The sequence below is a fragment of the Impatiens glandulifera genome, chromosome 6 (genome assembly GCF_907164915.1).
Source record: "Impatiens glandulifera chromosome 6, dImpGla2.1, whole genome shotgun sequence".
NCBI lineage: Eukaryota > Viridiplantae > Streptophyta > Magnoliopsida > Ericales > Balsaminaceae > Impatiens > Impatiens glandulifera.
Window position 1 is genome coordinate 47,232,685 of NC_061867.1, and position 5,952 is coordinate 47,238,636.

Consider the following 5,952-nt stretch of genomic DNA (forward strand, 5'->3'; position numbering starts at 1 on the left):
TATGCTTGGAATGAAATTATCATTCTTAGATTTTTTTTCTCAAATCAATTCAGAGGCTGAAACAGAGTTCCATAACTTCTTTCAACAAGAATACTCTAAGAAGGTTTGCAGAAGGTTTGCAGAAACAGTCTCATTGGATCCAGCAAAACATATGCCGTGGCTTGTTGAAAACATTATTTTTCTTGGTCTTATTGGATTCATCCATGGAGAAGAAGATTGGTATCTTTTTATTTTGTTTCCTTTCAATTACAAATTCGTTTTTTTCCTTTCTATCATACCTGATTTTTGGTGTTAAGTTCTGGCTTAATTTTGTTATATTATGAAGTTCCTTCATTTGAAGGAGATAAAGTTTATCATTTTTTCTCTTCCAATCAATGTAGTTTCTCCATTATTTGGATTTTAGAATGCTTCTAGGCCGATAAGAAGTTATAAGCTTAGATCATGTTTTTAGATGGAATTATGATACTGGAAGCCCTTGATACTTTTTATTTCTCTTATTACATTTTTTTATTCTTTTAACTTATGACACTTCCATTAATAGACACGCATAATAATTATGGATGGAGACTGCAATATATTTTTGGAACAACTTTTTCAAGTCAATATTGGTGCCAATTTGAGACAACTCAATGCTGAGATATTGCTTGCCTTGTTCTGGAGGTTGCTGGAGAAATTTTTTACTACGGTTTCATCAGGTTTCTACAAGGTTTGTAGTTTTTTGTTTATTTATTTTATGTTCTCATCATCTTTGGAACAACCCACATCTATTTACAATTAATAATCACTGCAAAACATGGAATTTCAGGATGATGAGCAGGGTTGGCTGTGTTCACAGGATTTCTGTCTTTTTCTCTTCATCTAAGTCAAAACATGTTTTCCATGAGCATCTCAACTTTCTAGTCACAAAATTCAAGAATTCCCAAGGCAGATTTTTATCTTGATTTTTCACTGAAGAAGGTTTGTTTTAATGTTATTGTTTATTTTTTTCATGCTTTTGAGTATTTATTGTCTTATCTATCTTGTTTATCATTACCCTTTACTAAATACTTTTGTGCTTTCATTTATCAGCAAAAATAATTTTGGGACACAATATTTAGAAAAGCTTCATTTGCTAAAGTTTAAGTTACATTCCTTGTGTTTTGTATGAGAAGTATATGCAGAACATAGCGTACAGTTGTCCAATTCCTTATATACATAGTATCAGGGTTGTTGCTACTTATTATGTATTCTGTTTTGTGTATTCACTAACTTTGCTTTCTTATCTATGGTTCATCTTTCTTGGGACAGGTATTCCATTAGCTGTCCAACTGGAAAGCCTTCGCTCTTTCCTATTTCTTTATTCTTTATTCTCAATAAGATGAAAGTTTACATGTCTAACTTCTGGCTGAATTTCCTTCGCTGCTTGTTCCTCTGTCTAGTGATATTCAAGTTATACATCTTTTTGGTTGAAGATTTTCATTCCAAGTGTACATTAAATGATTTTGTATTAATGACAAGAATATAATCTTTTCCTTTTTATCCAAATTTATGCATGTTATTATCTTCTTTCAGGATGTACGAACTGCGGTATCTTATATAATTTAACCTTCTTTGTTAAAACTATGACAGGTGAAAGTGGAAAATGGAGTCACTTTCTCGGGGAACTGCTAAGCTTAATGGTTGAATTTAAAACATTGTTACTATCTGATAAAAATGTGCTTTTCTCGTTTTTTACATCTGTTCTGGGCTGCTCACGCAATAATCTTCTACTGCCAGAAACAATTGGAGAAAGGTCTTTAACTGATTTTATAGTACTTTTTTTGTTCATCTTATACATATTCCAGGCCATTGTATGATCTTTTCCTCTCTGTTATAGTTTTTGGTACTTTATGCCTATACCATAGAGAGTTGCATGACTTTACTACAATATTTAGTAACCACATCCCATTCTTTTCAGGTTTGAAAAATCTAAAAAGAATCAGATCATGCATTTCATTGTTGGCTTTGCTCTAACCTTCCTTCTTTTGCACTGGTTAGTTGTCAAAGGTTCTTAATTTCTTTTTCTTGTTGTACACTTGTATTACTGCTGTGCTTGAGCATATTTTTTTTATAATTGAGATCTTTGTTAACAAACTTGGGTTCCCCGCCCTCTCCCTTCACTTTACAGCTAAACATCCTTTCTTTGGTCAAAGGAGTGGATGGTCAACTCTTACATGTAAAAGATGTTAAAATATTGGCTAGCATTCTTTTGAAAAGGTGCCATGAATATCATATTCAACATGCAGAGTCTTGTCAAAAGTTGTCAAAGACAGAGGTTTATATCCTCTGCCTTCTACTATAGGTATGTGAAGTTGCATAGAATTTAGAGTTATGTGAAGTTGCATAGAATTTATTTTTTGCATTTATGTAGGTTATTATTATATGGTATTTCAAAGTAGGAAAAATATCTAAATTAATATTCTCTGATTGGTAGACCTGTGCTGAATTTGTATCTTCTTCATCTGGTGAATGTGAAGACCTACTATTGGAGGTGCTGCAGGTAAAAGATTTAATACCTCAATTCTTGTAGCTACAAAGTCCATTATATATTTTTCTCTTGTCAATTGTTTTGCATTAGCAGCAGGGTGAGCCAGCCTCTAAAGATCCAGCTGTTTTGCTGCCTTTCATAATTGTCTTGAGGAGTCTCACTAACTCATCTTTTGGAGCTATGAGTAATAAAAATCAGGTTATTTTTAATTCTTTTCATTATTTTGTTGAATTGGCTATTCAAATACTAAAAATTCTTTCCCCAAATTTAAAATACTTATGAACCCTCTAAGGAAGCTCAAGTGGCAATGAGTGTTATCTTGGAGACCAATGGTATCAGGTTGATTCCCACTTGAACTCCCTCATCATGTAAAACCTCAAAAACTTATTTCTTTGTATGTCACTTGATTCTCAATACCTGAGTAATGCTACTTTCTATTTAGAAGTGGTCAATAGTTTTCTCTTTATGTGTTTAGAGGTGGTTACTGAGCCAAAGCAGATTCCTCCTTTTCAGAATGAATTGATTAACTCATTGACTGCCTCTTTGATTGACTCCTCAACTAAGGAGGATGATACATTAATTGATACATAACTGTTATGATTTCTTTGTCGTCAAACAATAAGTTTTCATATTTGTCAAGCCAAATATGTTTTTTTTTTTACAGTTATGCTTAAGTCAGATGATGAAGTTGAGAATGTGATTGCAAAAGTACAGAATGGAATGGCTGAAAAAGGTTCAATGCTTTTACGAATCTTAAATGACTTAATGACTATTTTGCTGTTATTTGTATAAAAGTTTAATGAAATTTGTGTTTGACAGATTTGGTTGCAGGTCAAAAGAAAATTATTTCAGAGATTGTTGCTATGAAGGTGGGAAGACCTGTCTCTCTTTCCAAGTTTGGTACCAACTGTGGAGGCCTTTTATTTTTTTATTATTGATTATGTTTTGTTTGTATTTCCAGCTTTCCGAACTTAACTGCAGCTATAAGCAATTTGATTTAGCTAAAAATCAGTTAGAAAGTTGTAGACAGATGCATGTAGAGAAGTTGTTAAAAGAATTCAAATAATTTGTATTTTATGAGATAGTTTTATTGTAAAAATTTATATTAATTTTGTTATAATTAAAAATGTCACTAATTAGTATATATTAAATTTTCTTGATTATTAATTTAATTTAAAAAAATATTCAGATAAATTGTCAAAAAAAAATTAATATTATAATATAAAGAATGGTTAAAAATGAAATAGACTTTTAGCAACGCCTAAATTAATGTTACCGACGCTTATTTCAGCGTCGTTATAACTTGCGCCCACCTTGCTTCTGGCGACGCAAGAATAAGTGTCGGTAATATTTTTAGCGACGCTTTTAAGTCCACTATAATATTTAGATCAAAATATGTTTTAATCTTACTTAAAGCTTTCGAATAGTATCAAAACAAACGATGGAGAAAAATTGGAAAAACGAAAGAGAGAAAATAATGTGACGCAATCTAATTGGTTGAAAAATTAAAATAATTTTTCTTTATTCTCTTTCTTCAAACTTTTTTTTTTCAATCATTAAGAATGTGAAGTCATTCTCTCTCAAATTCTTTCCTAATTTTTTCTCCCTTATTACTCCTCTAGTATCAAATAATAATTTTTTGATATGAAATATTAATTAAATATCTTATCTTTTCTTTTAAGTTTGGTAATCTTTGGTATTGGAATGTCAAAGTTTGGTAATCTTTGGTATTGGAATTGACATTGAAATTGGAGGGTTCAATTTCAAATTTTATGTTTGTATACCTTTTATTATTAAAAATTAGAATTTCAATAGAATTAAATCTACTGTAATTTTTAGGTTTGAATTGTAATTATTTTTTAAAATATTTTTTTAATGTTTTTCTAAAAAAATAACTTATTATTTTATAATTTAAAATACCTTAAAAATTTTCAATCGATTTTTTTTTTTTGGAATTTAAGATGTTAAAATATTGAATAGATATATTTTTTTTAATATATGAAGTTAACATGCATGTTAAATTATTAAATTATTTTATTAATCTCTTTTCAATATTTTAAAACAGATTTTAATGATGCCTTTACAATCTTAGAAAAGATATTTTTATAATAAAACTTCAAAATTAAATTATTTTGTTAATCTAAGTAATTTAACTTTAACCCTTCTTCATTAGGTTTTACATCAATTATGTTTTTTCAATCTTAGAAAATAGATTTTAGTGATACCTTAACATCTTGGAAACAGTTTTTTCTCATTTTCTATATTTACTCATTTTAAACTGAAAAATATATAAACTTTTTAATATATAGTCAAAATAGAGTTGTAATATATTAAAAACTGATATCTTATAGTCGAATATATATGATTGAGTCAAATAACTCAGCTAAATATATGCAGATTTAAACAATTTTGAAATTATAATGTTTATGAGTTTTACTTTTAAACTATATATTTAATTTTTTAAATATTGAGTATAATTATTATTATAATATATATTTAAAATATGAAAAGAAATATGTATATGAATAAAAAATAAACTTTTTACTATTTTTGAGTTGTTCTTTATTGTTAATTATATTTATTAAATAATTAATTTTTAAGTATTGTCTATTTAATGCCAAATTTATTTAGTTTAAAAATTATTTATTATTAATATTTTTAAACTTGAAATTTATATCTTTATTTAATAAAAAAGTCACTTGGGTTTATATTTTTATACTTAATTTTGTTTAATTAAATCTTTACTACTTTAAATTATGTAGAATATTTAAAAAATATATCAAGTTAACCTAATATTCATTTAAAAATCCAATTGGACGAATATTTTGTATGGCAAAGTCTAAAATATAACTTCACTTATAATACATTTTAAATTTATCTATAAACAAGTCGTAATGTTTGGTTGGTGGTACAATGTATAAATTATACCAATATTGTTATAATAGGGTGTTTTATTTTATTGTTTTTTATTAATATAATTTATATCCCTATATAATTTATACATCATATTTGGTATAAAATGATAACTAGTCCCATAAGCACAACATTATTCTTATATTACTTAATTTTAATTTCTTATTATACTTTATTAATATTATATATAACTTATTATTAAATAACATATTAATTATATTTTATTTAGTTTTAATATTATTATTAAATATAATCATTTTTTAATTTTTTCTTAGTACAATATTTTTTATACATAAGATAAAATAATAAATAATATTATTTATAATATAAGGAAATATATAAATAATAATAATAATTTTAAATTAATATTTATAAAACTTATACTACATTCTATTATATATATATATATATATATATATATATATATATATATATATATATATATATATATATATATATATATATATATATCCGACCCTAAATTATAAACCATACACCATTTTATAATTCATACCAAATATCAATAACATATA

At 26.4% G+C, this 5,952-nt stretch overlaps 2 long non-coding RNA genes across 2 annotated transcripts; both read left to right on the forward strand.

The window, feature by feature from the left end:
* The first annotated feature begins 436 nt into the window (after positions 1 to 436).
* On the forward strand, positions 437 to 1,328 carry LOC124941092. The gene is made up of 3 exons (XR_007099596.1): positions 437 to 706; positions 806 to 957; positions 1,288 to 1,328. It is a non-coding gene; the product is annotated as an uncharacterized LOC124941092 (long non-coding RNA).
* A 1,265-nt stretch (positions 1,329 to 2,593) lies between these two features.
* Positions 2,594 to 3,459, forward strand: LOC124941436. Its single transcript, XR_007099639.1, has 3 exons — positions 2,594 to 2,704; positions 3,171 to 3,239; positions 3,326 to 3,459. It is a non-coding gene; the product is annotated as an uncharacterized LOC124941436 (long non-coding RNA).
* Positions 3,460 to 5,952: the final 2,493 nt, after the last annotated feature.